This window comes from Petaurus breviceps, unplaced genomic scaffold (genome assembly GCF_028583685.1).
Source record: "Petaurus breviceps papuanus isolate PSGF00001 unplaced genomic scaffold, PetGlider_PUasm1.0 90792, whole genome shotgun sequence".
Classification (NCBI taxonomy): Eukaryota; Metazoa; Chordata; class Mammalia; order Diprotodontia; family Petauridae; genus Petaurus; species Petaurus breviceps.
The window spans coordinates 9,777,253-9,795,354 of record NW_027187347.1 but is presented as its reverse complement, the minus strand read 5'-3'; the positions used below and the strand labels follow the sequence as shown (position 1 = coordinate 9,795,354).

The 18,102-nt window shown below is 39.3% G+C and overlaps 1 protein-coding gene across 2 annotated transcripts in view; it reads left to right on the top strand.

Moving 5' to 3' along the window:
- SPICE1 (spindle and centriole associated protein 1) overlaps positions 1 to 18,102 on the top strand; it is a 77,174-nt gene that overhangs the window by 15,557 nt on the left and 43,515 nt on the right. The window lies entirely within an intron of this gene.

Genomic DNA, 18,102 nt, shown 5'->3' with positions numbered 1-18,102 from the left:
ATTCTAGAGGCTAACCATGCTTTCCTGCTCGCTGTTCTTCCTGTATGATACTCCACTCTGTCTTTGTGCCTTTTTGTGCCTTATTGCCTCTAGAATGAAAGACAGACTTATTTCTCCTGATAGTATAGTTGTATCCTACTTTTCCAGACTTACTTCACATTTCTTTACTTTATACAATGTATATTGCCAGGGCAAACTGGCCTACGATTGTTCTTTTTAAGTTTAGTCTCTATCCATGGAATGCTCTTCTCTTCTCACCTCTGCCTCTTACCTTCCTTGGCTTCCTTCAAGACTCAGCCTAAATCCCACCTTTTTCAGTCTTTTCTGGTCTCTGTAGCTTCTAGTGCCTTCCTTTGTGAGATTATCTTCCATCTACTCTATCTTGGTCATACCTGTATTTTAGGAATATCACTTTAATGGCTGGGAATGGGAGATGGATTGGAGGAGGGAGAGACTTGAGGCAAAGAGACCAACAGAAGGCTGTTGTCTTCAGAAAAGCAAAAGAATAGGTCTTCTGCTGAGAGTGTGAAGGAAGTGACATAGCATAGGCTTAAAGAAAGAAGAGGAAGTTTGGAACAATTACTGTGGGGACTTTGATGAAGAGTCAGTCAAGGATAAAAGGAGTGTCTTGCTGCAGTGGGGACTCAATGGAAATTTTTTTGAATCAGACCTATGATTTTACTGGTTAGGGCATTCCTAATGAGGAAACTCCCTTTATGTAGATTAGTGTCTGCTTTGGAACTTACAGAACTAGAGAGTTGCCAACGGAGATTAGATAACCTAAATTCATAATGAACTTAGCATGTTTGTTTAGCTTCTTATACTAATATTTGATGGGGAATGTTGATGTTTATGGATAGGAATAGAGGCAGTTGATGGGGATCACTAGGTTTGGATTTGGCATCTTGGATTGGAAGGCCTCAGTAGAATAGGGAACCAGGAGTGTTAGGACTGGGATAAATGAAGTGAGGAGGAGGAAGCAGGAAATAATATTGGAGGAAGAAACCAAACAGCACCACATCCTTTTTTTTTTTTCACTACAGATGATTTGGCAATCTATGACTGAATTACGGGGGTTAGGAATTGAGAAGGGGAGTGTTAGGATGGGAAAATATGGAAGAAGGGGGATTTAAAGGGACATGTGAGTTAGTAAACACCTGGTGATTGAGACCCAAGGACTTTGACTCAACTTACCTTTAGCATCGATTTCTTTTTCTCTTCCCAAGATGGTGGGAAGTGATTAAAGCATAGTCAGAATACACCTATTCTGTTCTTGATGAATGAGAAAGGACTTGAAAAGCTTTCACAAATGATATTATTTAGTAGACCACATCTCTGTGGTCATGTAATTAACAGAAAGGTAAAGATCGTATTGTTTACTGTTTGTCGGTCTTGAGAAAGTATTTAATTAGAAAAAATTATTGCCTAAGGTGGTCTTCCAAAGTAATGTCACCCATTCAGTTTAAATCATACTAGATTTCTTGAAAGATGAAACAATGAAAAACTTTAACAACCTTGGGTTAATACTAAATGAGACATAAAATATAGAGGTGTATATTTTCTAAAGGTGTTTGTCATGATCATGGAAGATGTTTGTTACATAATATAAATTGGAGAGAGATTCCTTTTAGGTAGTCAGGTCCTCTAGTGTTTCTTTTTGTTAATTACATCATGCTCAAGCCCTGGAACATTTTCAAACCTCCTCAGTGAGAACTGTAAATCATCAGAAGAGTTTCTTCTAACTATACACACAAGAAAAACTTCAGTGGATGGAGACTGCTTGTCATCTGGACCATGTATGCATTTGGATAGACATCCCATAAAAGTGGTTCATCAGTCAATGTATATTGGACAGGCACTTTGAATGGATAGAGAACTTTGTCTCCCAGAAGTGACTTGGAAGAGGAGAGCTGTCCAGATTGCCTTTTGGAATTTGAGCAGTGCTTCCAGTAATCCTGAGCTTCTTCCTGAAACCAAGGCTCATCGTTTTTCTTCTAATCGTGCTGCATGACTGAATCACAGAATACCCCATTCTTGGAAGAATGACATTTTGGGGTTACGCAAGGAGCAGTAGAGAGTGATAGAGTGGCTTGAACGTATGAATAATGAAGAATTTCACAGAAGAAGTTATGTAAAGGATGTCAGCAGTGGAGCCTGATACTGTGGGTTATCCACCTTGTAAATGAACTCATATTACACTGTATGGCAGGATTTTGTCTGAAGACTGCATGGAGGGTACCCCTAGATCCGGACAGTCTCACTTCTATTTACCTGGGTCTTTTGAAAAAGCTGTAGCTGAAGAGCTATTTTACTTTATTCAACACTTTTTCCCATGGAGATTTTATCTGTTTCTTTTTAAAGTATACCACTTTCCTTCATCGTCCAGGAACAGTTAAGTGAAACCGAACAGCACCACACCCTTTTTTTTTTTCACTACAGATGTTTTGGACCCTTAAGTTCCAGAAGTCACAGCTTTCCTTTTCCCATTTCCCTAATTTACTAACCCTTTTTCTTAATAGGGATCTCCCAGCATATTAAGGCCTCTAAACCAACCTGACCACAACCCAGGATTGAGATTTACAGTCCTTCTCAAGTGATCGGGTTAACTCCTTGTGCCCTAATATCTTCAAAATGAATATAGATACAGAATTTCTAAGGCTTTTATGATATCTGTGCTGAGGTCCCAGAAAAGGAAGCCTGAACTAGGTAAGGAAATAGCTTATAGCAGATCTCATTGAGGGGGATCCTGTAGAAGTTAGAACTGTGGTGAGGATGAAGGAATCTCAGGAAAAAGTGGGGTATGGTTTATTACATTTACTATCTGTATGACTTTAACCCGCCTGAGTTTTAGTTCCCTCCTCTATAAAATGAGTAGGTCTGGCTTCTGAGGCCATAAATTCACAGCCCTTTCTGGCAGTCAGAGGTGGGGAGCCTGTGACCTCGAGGTCACACATGGTCTTCTTGGTCCTTGGTTGCGGCCTTTTGACTGAGTCCAGGTCTTACAGAACAAATCCTTTTATTAAGGGGTTGTTCTGTGAAGTTTGGAGTCCATCAGAGGCCCACCCTTGAGGACCTAGAGGGCTCCATGTGGCCTCGAGGCTGCATATTCCCACCCCTGATAGATGGTCTTATGACCATATGATCTCTTAGTTGCTCCTCCTGTTGCTGTGAGTATCTCGTATAGTGTTTGGATGGGAAGATGGGAATTGGAAGAAGAATCTGGATGAGCAGGATGTGTGGGTTTTCTTTCTCAGCCAGCGGAATGAGGAAACTCCCAGCCAGCTACTTCACCTGTTCCCATTAGCTGACTATTCGTTATTCATTTTCTTAATTATTAAGTAGCAGCTGTTGGAGGAAATACAATAGATAATTAAAACAATTGACTTCATGGGGCTTACAATAGATTGCAGGGATATAACACAGATGATGCATTAGTTATAAAATACCTATATGGTAATCTTAATGTAAAATGCAGGATAAAAGTATGAGTACAAAGCACCATAAAAGCCCTAAGGACTGAAAGATATTTTCTTATTGGGTGGTGGGAAGGGAATCAAGAAGGGCTTCTTGGAGAAGCTAGCATTTGTTCTGGACTTTGAAAGGGGAGAGTAGGATTTCAGAAAGTGGCAGAAGAAATGGTGTTAGAGAAGGCTAAGAGGCTTTGGACATGGGAGAAGTGATTTAAAGATTGTAGCATTCCCAGAATGAGGATAATAATTCTCCAGGACATGAGAAGTGGATGGGGGCATTGAAAAGTATCTAATGGTGAGGGAAGTTATGACGATGAGGAATGGGAATGATAGGATAGTCCATAGAATATTCCTGGCCTTTTAGAGATAAGTAGGAGTCATGGGGCTAAAGTAGTTAGAGAAACATTGGGAATGCTTTGCTTCTCATATCATTTCTTTATGATAGTGGGTCTGCTGGTAATAATTTGAAACAGTGAGTTTAAATATTTTGTGAGAACAGTATAAGAACTAGATGGACGGTGCTTTCTTATTTATTATTAACATAAGAATACATGAAATGCTATATGGCATATATTCCAGTGGTTTTCCTCAGCCCCAATTTATTTTCCGTCTCTGGTATCAGGCGTGTTTTTGGCAGAGCACGAGTAAGTAGTCACTCTCTATTTTATCAACCCCAGATGATTTTATAAGTTTTACAATGTTTTGCCTTGTTGCTCTCCAAAAAAGATTCAACCAGTCATATGGCTGACCAAGAATCTTATCATGTAGTAACATCCCCATCTACTGGAACAATGGGGTATTGCCACTTTTCCCATCATATTCTTCCTTTTTCCCACTCTGAGAGAGTTATCCCTTATAATAAAGACTTGTTAGAAACAGGAAGAAAAATTAATTTCAGTAAAACTAAGCAACATGTAAACAAATGCTGACATTATATGCAGAGTTCCATAAACATGGTCCTGTACCCTTTAGAGAAGCAGGGGAGGTGTCTTCTCCTATCTTTTGGTCCTAGTTTGGTCACTATAATTTAACAGCATTCCATTTCTATTTTTCTTCTCTGTCAACTTATATTGTTTGTCATTGTGTTGTTTGCCTTGTTGCTCTTCAAAAAATAATTCAACCAATCATATTGTGTTTTCCTGATTCTCCCTACTTTACTTTGTGGAGCACATTTATATAAATATTTCTAGGCTTATCTGTGTTCATTATAGCAGAATAATATTTCATTACATTAAACTTATGTTATTCTCCCAACACAATAATATTCCATTATACTAATCTTCAGTTTGTTCAGCCATTCCCCAATCAATGGGCATCGACTTTATGTCCAGTTCTTTGCTACTACAAGGAAGTATTGCTGTTAATTTTTTCTTGTTTATGGGTACTTCCTTTTTACCACTGACCTTCTTGGGATATATATCTAGCAGTGGAATCTCTAAGCTAAAGGGTATGACAGTTTAGTCATTCTTTTTACATAATTTCAAATTGCATTGCAAAATGTTTGTTATTGATACAAATACATGTTATTGGTAATTTGCTGCCAATTTAGTAGTTTACTATACCAAAAATTCATTATTATGCCTGCCTTTCTGCATTACTCCAGCATTGACTATTCTTATCTTTTGTCACCTTTGCTAATTTGCTGGATATGAAGTAAAACTTCAAAACTGTTTTGATTTGAACTTCTTTTATTAGTGATTTGCCACCAAAGAGTTTTAAAGGCAGGTGATATCATTCTTTGGGTAACTTCTGGCATAGACAGTAACTGAGAAAAAAGCAATTAGAATCTTGTTTTGAAAATAGAAAAGGATGAAATTGAGAAATGCTTTAAAATGAGCTTTCTTGGGTAGAGAAGGTGAAGATGCCAGTTTTCCTTTTCCTAGAAGACCGGTTCTACAAGAGCATCTTTTCTCTTTAGACAGACCCCGGCATAAGATAACATCCATAGTACTGACAGTAATTTGAAGGTGGTGGTAACTTCATCTACTATATAGTAATTCATGACTTTCATTTTCTAATCACACAAAATTTGCTTATTCCTCTGCTTAAACTTAACCAATAACACTTCATTCTTTTTGAGCTGCCACAATAATTTTACACTCCTAACAGCTTAAGTAATAACTATCAAGTACTTTGCTGACAACAAAGTGTATAAGTATCATAACCTTCAGAATATAGTATTTTGAAAAAAGCAAAAATTTGGTGAGAATATTTCATATTATACACATATCTACTGTGTCTATCTCCAAGTTAAAATAGTATCATTTTAAAATTAACTACTGAATGGACAGAACTATCGTACCAGATTTCTCATTCAATTTGGTTTTATACACCTTTTTTACTTTGTCAAGCATATAAGAAAGACACCTCCAGGAGCTAGGAGTATAAAAGTGTAAAATGACGGAGACCCTGCCCTCAAAGAATTTGTGGGCTGACAGGATGAGACCTCGACACAGATAATTATAATACTTCAGAACTTTAAGGTTCTCTCATATAATTGGCATGTATATCTTACTCCTGTGACACAGATCACACATGTACCCCTCTATAACTTAGAGAATTACCGTCTCACACTAAAATTACTTCTCTGTAGCCATCCTGGTCATAAGCTTCTCCAAATGTAGGTATCTTGGTCCTCAGATACATGACATACCAGGCTGTCACCAAGACTGGTCTTCTATTTGAAGTCTTTTTACTTTGAACTTGGACCCTGCTAATATTATATAGGATCCCTTCCATGCTATGCATAGACATCAGTGATGAAATTTAGTGTAGGAAAGGACTATGATACAAAGTTAGAAAAAGGCTAATTGAATAGAAGAATAGCCAGAGTGTTCTGAGAGATTAAAGGAGGGCAGGCACAATTTCTTGAGAAATTATAGAAGGCACAGTGGATGAGATGGCACCTAAACTGCCCTTTCAAAAAGATAATAATAGATATTAAAAGATATTAGGCAATAGCAAGCACCCTAGCATACCCAGCATGGCTGCTAGCACAGGTTCTTAGATCTGCTTTTCTAAAGGAAAACAACTCAAAAGGGGTTAACAGTCTTATTTTAATCAAACATATATGTCATTAACTTAGTTCAAGGGAAAAAGTCAGCACCCTGACCTTTAGAAAATACAAACAGAAATTACAAACAGACAAAAAATACAGAAAGAGAAAATAACAAAATCCAGCAGACCAACCGACAGGACTTTGAGCTATCCGACCTTTACATACATACATAGTTACAAGAGAGAGAAGCACCAACACCTGAGTTTTCAAAGCTCAGTGGCTGCCCAGTCTCATCTGACCAAATCACACAACTCTTCCTGTAAGTGAGCCCTAAAACAAAACCTCACCTCAGAGCATATATGTACACCCTTCTTCCGGGTCAAAAGACATCACAACCTTTGTGACCTACTACCTAATTACAAAGTAACAAAAGGGGTGGGCCTTCCTGAAAACCAAGCCTCCCCTAAGCAAGCTTCTCTTGTTGGGCTCCAAGTGACGCCCATTAAGGGGCAGGGAAGATCTTCAGATTCCCTAACCATTACATATTAATAGACTAAAATTGGGAGGTAAGAGAGAGTATATGCAAAGGCACTTGGATAGGTAGAAGACAGGGAAAGATCAGGTTACAGCAAGTAGTAAAAGTTTGGCAGGATTATGGAATGTGTAAAGGGGAATAATGTGAACTAAGGGTCTAAGCAAGTGAGCAGATGGTAAAGAACCTTGAATGCCAAGTCAATAAACTTGTCTTTTATTTGGAAGGCAAATTAGAACCACTGGATTTTTTGGTTTCTTTGTTTTGTTTTATTTTATATTTATCAATAGGAGTGATATAGTTAAACTTTTAATTAGGACGGTGTAATGTAATGCCAAGGAAAGGCAACTTCCCAAGGTTCAGAATACCAGCATAGGTGCTCTCCATTTTATTCAGTGTCAAATTAAGAACAGAGAAGGTCAAAACATGGCATCATTCAAAATACAGTATTTACTAAGTGTGATTAAATAATCTCCAAGTACTACCCCACCCCAGGACCTTCCAATCATTCAATCAATTACAAAGTCCCTCTTCTAAATACTACTCCACCCCTAAGCTATACCTTCATTTAGTCCACCACAAAGCCCCTCTTCTCAAATGGAGATTAGTTTCCAAACATAAGTAAAGTACATTCATTTGTTCAACCATAGAACACAAAAAGGTCAAAAGTTCCCCACCCCTGGATCACAATTGAATCTACCCCAGAGTTACATCAAGTTTAAGCACAGCACTTAATACCCAAATGGAGGTCTTTTCTTCATCTTGACACAAAGAGGCAAGTTCTCAGCAATCTTAATTCCTAGGGAGACAAGGCTTAGCAAGGCCACAAGATACATTGCCAGTCCCTTCATTAATTCATCCTCTGTCTGTAGAACAGTCCTAGAACCCCTGAAAACATTAGCAAACCCTCTCCCAGGATTTCTGTAAACATACAACAAGAAAATCCTTCTTCAGGGCTTCTGAACCAACAGAAAGGTTTCCAGACCCCTGCAACAACAGCACTGTCCTTCACCAGTGGACAGTATTCACTCTCTGTCTGCAGGACAGTCTCAGTAGTTCTTAGCCAACAGCCAGGTTCCAGGACTTCTTCAACAAAAGGACTGTCTTTCACCAGTGGACAAATCTGGCAAAACAACATCAAAACAGACAGACAAAGTACCAGCAAAACAGCCATGTCTCCTCAGTCCTTGGCAGCTCGGGGGCAGGTCTCAAAAGTCCAGGGCAATTCAAAGTGGCCCCCAGCAATTCTCTCAGTCTCTCTCTGCCTCCACGAGGTGCTGCTTCCAAAATGTTCTTCTGCCTCTGTCCCGTCTCTCCAAATCTACGTCACCAGCTCCTCCCAGTTCAGGACTCTCCTTTCACATCAACAAGTCCATCCCACAGGTGGGATTAACAAGCTCTGGGTTTTAACACAATCAATTTGAAAACCAAGCCAATACAGGGGAATCTTTATATTCCATTACTATCACAGATGGTTACTTTTGTAGTAGTGTAAAGGATGCCTTGGAAAGGAGAGAGATTGAAGGCAGGGAGATTGGTTAGGAAGTAATTAGAATACTTTGAGCCAGGATTAATATGGTACATGGTAATAGAAAAGAGGGAATGGGGAGCCAAGATAGCAGAGTGAAAGGAGGAACTTGCTTCAGCTCCTGCTCCAACCACCTCCAATACTGGTTAAAAAAAAATGACTCTAAACAAATGTTAGAGCTAAAGAACCCACAAAATTACAGAGAGAAACAAATCTCTCACTGAAGGCAGCCTGGGAGGCCGACAGGAAGGGTCTGTCACACCATACTGGGAGCTGAGCTCCCAGACCCAGAAGGCCCTGACCAGCAGCACAGACCAGCAGGAGCAGACTTCAGGAGAGTGAATCACCAGCAGCTGTGATGGTTTCCAGACTTCTCAACCTATAAACACCAAAGAGAAAGTAAAAAGTCAGTGGGGAACTCTGTTGGAACTGGGTGATGGAGGAGCGTGGTCCAGCCTCTGCCCCTGGGGTGAGAGGTAGTGGAGGCCTGGTGGCTGCAGCTCCTGCTGCATGGCTGCCTCCAGAGCTCCTGGCCTGCAGATAGTAGGGGGATGAAGTGACCATTCAGAGGGTAATCGTCTTGTTTTGACCTGCTTGGATTCGGGTCACGGTCTTGGGTGGTGGTCCTGGGTGAGGAACGCCAGTGTTCCGGAGCTTGTAGGAGCTGTAAGAGAAGGCACCCTCCTCAGACCTCAGACAGCATTTGCTAAAACCCTAGCAATTTGGGACACAGCCCTCTCTACTCTGGAAGCAGAGTTCTACCATGGCAAAGAGCTCATAAGTCAAGTAATTGACTGGTAAGATGAGAAAGCAGAGGAAGCACTATCAGAACACAGAATCTTTTTTTGGGGACAAAAAGGATCAAAACATGGAACCAGAAAAAGGTAATAAAGTCAAAACTCCTGCATCAAAAGCTTCCAAGAAAAATATGAATTGGCTGTAGGCCATAGAGGAGTTCAAGAAGGATTTTGAAAATCAAGTAAGAGAAGTGGAGGAAAAATTGGGAAGAGAAATGAGAATGATGAAAGAAAATCATGAAAAGTGAATCAGCAGCCTGCTAAAGGATACCCAAAAAATACTGAAGAAAATAACACCTTAAAAAATGGACTAACTCAAATGGCAAAAGAGGCCCAAAAAGCCAATGAGGAGAAGAATGTCTTAAAAAAACAAATTGGCCAGATGGAAAATGAATTTTAAAAGTTTACTGAAAAGAATAATTCCTTCAAAATTAGATCGGAGCAAATGGAAGCTAATGACTTTATGGGAAATCAAGATACTATAAAACAAATTCAAACAAATGAAAAAATAGAAGGCAATGTGAAATATCTTGTTGGAAAAACCACTGACCTGGAAAATAGATCCAGGAGAGGTAATTTAAAAATTATAGGACTACCTGAAAGCCATGACTAAAAAAAGAGCCTAGACATGATCCTTCAAGAAATTTTCAAGGGAAATTGTCCTGATAATCTAAAACCGGAGAACAAAATAGAAATTGAAAGACTTCACCAATCACCTCTTGAAAAAGATCCCAAAAAGAAAACTCCTAGGAATATTATAGCCAAATACCAGAGATCTCAGGTCAAGGAGAAAATATTACAACAGGAAGAAACAATTTGAGTACTGTGAAAATACAATCAAGATAACACAAGATCTAGCTTCTACATTAAAGGACCAAAGGGCTTGGAATATGATATTCCAGAGGTCAAAGGAACTAGGATTAAAACCAAGAATCACCTACCCAGCAAAACTGAGTATAATGCTTCAGGGGAAAATAGGGTCATTCAATGAAATAGAGGACTTTCACGCATTCTTTTTAAAAATTTTTTAAAATTTATTTTTAGTTTTCAACATTCATTTCCACAAAATTTTGAGTTACAAATTTTCTTCCCATTTTCCCCCTACTCCCACCCCAAAATAGCAAACCTACTGAATACCTCTTCCCCTAATCTTCTTTTTCTTATATCCTCCCTTATCGCCCCCCCCCCCCCATTTTCTAGTAGGGCAAGATGGATTTCTATACCCCAGTGCCTGTATATCTTATTTCCCAGTTGCATGTAAAAACAACAACAACAACAAAAACCAAATTTTTTTAACATTTGTTTTTAAAACTTTGATTTCCAGGGGGTGGCTAGTTGGCGCAGTGAATAGAGCACAGGCCCTGGAGTCAGGAGGACCTGAGTTCAAATGTGACCTCAGACACTTAACACTTACTAGCCTTAAGTGACATCGGACAAGTCACTTAACCCCAATAGCCCTGCCTTCCCCCCTGCAAAAAGAAAAAAAAAAGGAATGGTTTTCATATTTAGGGGTGGCCAGGTGGCTCAGTGAGTAAGAGCACCGGCTCCAGTGTCAGGATGACCTAGATCAAATCCGGGCTCAGATACTCAGCACCACACCCAGAAATAACTGGCCATGTAACCTTGAGCAAGTTACTTAACCCTGATTGCTTTAAAAAAAACAACAACAACTTTGATTTCCAGATTCTTTCCCTTCTTCCCTCCTCACCCACCCCCACTGGGAAGACAAACAATTCAATATAGGTTGTGCATGTGTAGTTACACAAAATGTTTCCATAGTAGTTATATTGTGAAAGACTAACTATATTTCCCTCCATCTTATCCCACCCCCCACTTATTCTTTTTTCTACTTTGACCCTGTCCCTTTTCAAAAGTGTCTGCTTCTAACTAACCTCTCCCCCAATCTTCCCTCCCTTCTATCCTCCTTCTTATCCCCTTCCCCCCTACTATCCTGTAGTGTAGGATACCTAATTGAGTGTGTGTTATTCCCTCATTAAGCCAAATTCAATGAGAGTAAGGTAGATCTTACCCTCTGACCTTCCTGTTCTTCCCTTCCATTGTAACAGTTTTCTCTTGCCTCTTTTATATGAGATAATTTACCGTATTTTATCTTAACCTTTTTTCTCCCTATATATTCCTCTCTCACCTCTTAATTTTATTTTTTAGATATCATCCCTTCATATTCAACTCATCCTGTGCCCTCTGTGTATACATGTTCACACATATGCACACATGCACATATGTATTTATACACACATATACCCTCCTGTACATACATGCATACGTACATATATATATATAATACACATATATATATTCCCTTCATTTATCCTCTGAGGAAAATTTCATGAGTTACAATTGTCATTTTGCCATGTAGGAATGTAAATAGTTCAACTTTAACCCTTTGCACTCCAAACCATTCTGGACATTGGCTGCCAGCTACTCGATGCTACTTTGTGGCAGAAACGTGCATTTACAGACCCTCGTATTATTTAGTATAATTTTGGAACCAAGTAACTTATTATAATGATATTGGACCTATATGAATTGGGTCACATCGAGGAATGTATATTTGCAAAAAAACCAATATTTTATTGTTCATAATTTTGTACAGTATGATAAGTTTTGAAACACTCCCCAATATGCATTGCAAGCTGATTAGTGCATGTTTGACAGTAATAAGTGGTTTGACGCCTGCCACCAGGTGTTTTCCTGTTAGAACACACAATGCAGTCCCGTTTTCTTTGTCCCACATCGGGAATATGTAGTTTATTGTTTAATCTATTGTCCGCAGAAGATGTGGATGGACGCGTTCTCGATACACGAAAATCGCCCTTTAATTGGTCAACGAGTGTCTTGACAAACTTGTGGTGTGTCATTGGCGTTTCATTACTTGTTTGTTTTTTGATGCGATACATTATGTATGAGTTTATCACACACATTTCCAACCCCCCAAAAATAACTTCCTCCATCATTTGAGCGATTTACGGAGGAAACAATACGTCGAAGCGTATTGATCCACACGATCCACACCACCCATATTTGCCGTATATTCTAACACCATTTCAGGCTTACTGACTGTTACGATATGTCCACCATGTAATGTTCTCTGGGTAGATTGTAGGTTTGTGTTATAATAATTGGTGAGCATGGTAATAATTCTTTTATGTTTCCACGCAAGAAGCATAGTATTATTCTTTCTGTATGCAACTGTTTTATTGGTTGAAAATTTTGGTTTTTTTTATTTGTGTCAGTACGCCTTTTCGATTTATCTTTATAGTGCCAGTAAGATGACAATTCATCTTTAGCAGTTCTTCCACTAAAAGGATGCTGGTATAGTACCTGTCGGTGAACATGTGGTATCCTTTTGCATCAGGAACTCTTTCTAATAATTTCTTGAATAAATGTAGCGGAATCCTGGAATACCACTTGTGCCAAGTTGACTTTCGGGAAAGCTGTTTCTTTACAATTTCTTCTTTGGCATAATTGTCTCTTTTATTATGCTGTCTACTAATTCTTCAGTAAAATATAATGTGAAATAGTCTATGGGCTCTTTTATGTTACTCGGGACTTGTGGTCCGGATATTTCTTCGTGTAAATCAAAATTTATCTTGGCTGGAGGAACGTCCGATTCGGTAACATCTTCCCACTCTTCACTTGACGATACGTTGTCATGTTGCCGTGTGTTTTCTTCCGTACTACTATTATCGCTTTCGCTATCTATGTGAACAATTCGTCGCCTTCTAGGTTGAATGATATCACTATCACTGCTGTCGTTTTGTTCTACAGTTAGTCTTTCTAACGTGTCTGTATAGAGGTCTATCTGGAGCTCATCTTCACTACTACTTGTGTCATGAGACTCATTCGTGGTTGGACGCTTTGCCATTGTTCTAATAAAAAATATGAATAAATGCATGGGTTGAAAATTTCTAATTGTTATTACTGACAAGATGATATTTACCAAAATAGCTTTCACCAAACAATTTATTCACTAAGAAAAGAATCACTTTTCTGATTTTCTCACTCGTTATATCTATGTGCACTGCTCGAAGCTTCAAACCAAAATGAGATCAGCTTTGAAAATCTTTTCCTCCAGATGTAGACTTGTTTATTTGTAATTATATATCTCACTATACAGTGCGCGCTATGTTCGAAAACCAACCTTTCTTCTACAAACTCCCCTTATCGCTCTTTTCAACTGGCGTCGTGAAGTGCTCGGACCGTCATGAGCATGCATCTCACGTTCTCGTCCGACACAAAACCCGCTGACATTTCTTGTATATAGCTTAGTAATTTTACGATATTTTGATTTAATTTCTTGTGCCATTTCAAGATAAAACTTCAGGGAAACATGCATGTCTCAAAAAGTTGCGTTGAAATAACTCAATTACCCGTAATCACTAATAAACTGCAATGTCCCCTGAGAGGGGACATCCGAGTGATGTGCTAGAATTCCAATGTCCCCTGAGAGGGGACAGCGGAGTGCAAAGCATTAATAAGTTCCTTATGGTTTCTTTTTCCTCTTTACCTTCTCATGCTTTTCTTGCTTCTAGTATTTGAAAGTCAAATTTTTTGTTTAGCTCTGTTTTTTTCATCAAGAATGCTTGAAAGTCCTCTATTTCATTGAATTCCCATATTTTCCCCTGAAGCATTATACTCAGTTTTGCTGGGTAGATGATTCTTGGTTTTAATCCTAGCTCCTTTGACCTCTGGAATATCATATTCTAAGCCCTTTGATCCCTTAATGTAGAAGCTGCTAGATCTTGTGTTATCCTGATTGTGTTTTCACAATACTCAAATTGTTTCTTCCTGTTGTAATATTTTCTCCTTGACCTGAGATCTCTGGTATTTGGCTATAATATTCCTAGGAGTTTTCTTTTTGGGATCTTTTTCAAGAGGTGATTGGTGAAGTCTTTCAATTTCTATTTTGTTCTCCGGTTTTAGATTATCAGGACAATTTCCCTTGAAAATTTCTTGAAGGATCATGTCTAGGCTCTTTTTTTAGTCATGGCTTTCAGGTAGTCCTATAATTTTTAAATTACCTCTCCTGGATCTATTTTCCAGGTCAGTGGTTTTTCCAACAAGATATTTCACATTGCCTTCTATTTTTCCATTTGTTTGAATTTGTTTTATAGTATCTTGATTTCCCATAAAGTCATTAGCTTCCATTTGCTCTGATCTAATTTTGAAGGAATTACTCTCTTCATTGAGCTTTTAAAATTCCTTTTCCATCTGGCCAGTGTGGCTTTTTAAGGCATTCTTCTCCTCCTTGGCTTTTTGAACCTCTTTTGCTATTTGTTAGTCTTTTTTTTTTAAGGTGTTATTTTCTTCAGTATTTTTTTTTTTTTTTTGCCTTTTGGAGGGCAATTGGGGTTAAGTAACTTGCCCAAGGTTACATGGCTAGTTTTTTTGTGTGGGCGTTAAGTGTCTTAGGCTAGAACTGACTCCGGGGCCGGCGCTTACTCACTGTGCCACCTACTCCTGACTCCAGAGCCCAGTGCTCTATTCACTGTGCCACCTAGCCGCCCCTATTTCTTCAAGTATTTTTTTGGGTCTCCTTTAGCAGGCTGCTGACTCACTTTTCATGATTTTCTTTCATCATTCTCATTTCTCTTCCCAATTTTTCCTCCACTTCTCTTACTTGATTTTCAAAATCCTTCTTGAACTCCTCCATGGCCTGCATCCAGTTCATATTTTTCTTAGAAGCTTTTGATGTAGGAGTTTTGACTTTGTTGTCTTCTTCTGGGTCCATGTTTTGATCCTTATTGTCTCCAAAAAAGGATTCTGTGTTCTGATAGTACTTCCTCTGTTTGCTCATCTTGCCAGCCCATTTACTTGCCTTTTGAGCTCTTTGCCACGGTAGAACTCTGCTTCCAGAGTGCAGAGAGCTGTGTTCCAAATTGCTGGGCTTCTTGCAGTTGTTAGAGCAATGAGGAGGGTGCCCTCTCTACAGCCCCCACAAGCTCTGGCACAGTGGCGTTCCTCACCCAGGACCACCACCCAAGACTTTGACCCAGATCCAAGCAGGTCAAAGCAAGGGCATTTACCCTCCGAATGCACTTGGTCTCCCTACTATCTGCAGGCCGGGAGCTCTGGAGGCAGCCATGTGGTAGCAACTGCAGCTGCTGCACCTCCTCCGTATCTTACCCCAGGGGCAGGGGCCAGACCACACTCTTCTATCACCCAGTCTCAACAGAGTTCCCCTCTGACCTTTTACTTTCTCTTTGGTGTTTGTGGGTTGAGAAGTCTGGAAACCGCCACTGCTGCTGGTGATTCACTCTCCTGAAGTCTGTTCCTGCCAGTGTGTGCCACTGGTTGAGGCTGCCCCACATCTGGGCCCGTGCAGCTCATGCGGGACTGTGCTCAGCTTCCATTCTGGTGCGATAGACCCTTCCTGTCAACCTGCCAGGCTGCTTTCAGTGGGAGATTTGTTTGTCTCTGTCACTTTGTGCATTCTATAGCTTTAAAATTTGTTTGGAGTCATATTTTGCAGGTATTGGAGGTGGTTGGAGCAGGAGCTTAAGAAGGCTCCTGGTTTTACTCAGCCATCTTGGCCCCTGTTCATTTTCAAGCATTCTTGATGAAAAAACTAGAGCTGAACAGTAAATTTGACTTTCAAATACAAGAAACAAGAGAAGCATGAGAAGGTAAACAGGAAAAAGAAATCATCAGGAACTTAGTAAAGTTGAACTATTTACTTTCCTACATGGAAAAATGATCATTGTATCTCACGAGACGTTTTCTCAGTATAAGGATTGTTGAAGGGAATATATATGTATATATGTATACATACATATGTGTGTATGTATAGGAGGGTGTGTGTGTATATAAATATACATGTGAGTGTGTGTATGTGTGTACATGTATACATAGGTAAGGGGCCCAGGATGAATTGAATATGAAGGGATGATATCTAAAAAATAAAATTAAGAGCTGAGAGAGGAATTTATTGGGAGAAGGAGAAAGGAGGAGATAGAATAGGGTAAATTATCTCATATAAAAGAGGCAAAAGAAAATTGTTACAATGGAGGGGAAGAGCAGGAAGGTGAAAGGGAATGGGTTCACCTTACTCTCAATGAATTTGGCTTAAGGAGGGAATAACAACTCACTTGGGTATCTTACCCTACAGGAAAGTAGGGAGGGAGGGGATAAGAGGGGGGATGATAGAAGGGAGGGCAGATTGGGGGAGAGGGTAGTTAGAAGCAAACACTTTTGATAAGGGACCAGGTCAAAGTAGAAAATAGAATAAGTGGGGTGTGGGATAAGATGGAGGGAAGTATAGTTAGTCTTTCACAATATAACTACTATGGAAATGTTTTGTGTAACTACACATGTACAACCTATATTGAATTGCTTGTCCTAGTGGGGGTGGGTGAGGAGGGAAGAGGGGAAAGAATCTGGAGATCAAAGTGTTAAAAATAAATGTTAAAAAAATTGCTTTTTTTTGTTTATACATGCAACTGGGAAATAAGATATACGGGCACTGGGGTATAGAAATCCATCTCGTCCTACTAGAAAATTTTATGGGGGGGAGGTATGGGGGAGGATAAAAGAGAGAAGATTGGGGGAAGGGGTATTCAGTAGGCTTGCTATATTGGGGTGGGGGTAGGGAAAAGATGTGGAGAAAATTTGTAACTCAATATTTTATGGAAAATGAATGTTGAAAACTAAAAATAAATAAATAACATTGATTTTTTTAAAAAAAGTTTCTTTGAGATCTTTGTGGCCTTAATACTGGGACTACTCTTGTTAAGCTTTATAAAGTAAAGGCTAATCAGCCTTTCTTCGGAGACTGACTGAATGCCTTCCTTCTGAATTTATATCCCTGGCAACCCACTCCTGACTCCCATCCTGTTGGCTGAGATAAAATGAAAAACTGTAGGAGTCTGTTGATATTGGGCACTTTTCTCCTATGTACTGATTCTAATTTTTCTACATTTGGATGCTGAATTACATGACAATTGGGGCCCAAATCCATGGTTTAGACTGTAGATAATATGATTTTTAAGATAATTATAAAAAGAAACACTATCCTATCTAAACCAGGTTATAAATTGGCAAATCTTTTAGTAAAGAACCCCCTTCTGTTTAATTAAGGCATTCAAGAAAAAGAGTAGGGTTGAATTATAAGATGGTTACCAAGGAAATGTTTTTTCAATTGGAAAGAAGTCATCACACGTTGTTATATATGCTTGGGATGGTTACCTTTCTCCTTTATTTTTCTGTTTCTGATTTGAAGAGAAAAAAATATATCACCCAGGAGAACAGGACAAAGCTGCTTTTAAGCCTTTAATGAGATTAACAGAGTAGTCACTGTTAAAATATCTTTGGCTAAGATAATAGCACTGGCAGCAGCAGAACTGAGCCAGCAGAAGAAGAAATGTGTAAATTACAATCTACCTCCAAAGTCTTAAAATACACTCATCATCTTACCAACCAAAAAAAAGAAAGAAAGAAAAGAGGGAATAGAGGGAACGGGTGCTTCAAAGATATAATCAGTGGGAGCACAGGTTCGCCTCTTCCTGAAAGTTCCTCAGCATCTCTCCCATTGCCCTCTGCCACCTGGCCAACTTCTGCATCAAGTGTGATGCTGTTCACTCTCTCATCAGTGCATCTTCATTGGGTGGTGTCCTGCTTCTTGTTTGTTACCCCAGCTCTGTCGTCTCTGTCTCTTTGGTATTGATAAGTATTAAGAACTGGCAGTGGTTGGACAGATACAGACAAGGAAAGGACTAGAGCAAAGAGTTGTTCTACAGCTGTTGAAGGCCCAAGGAACA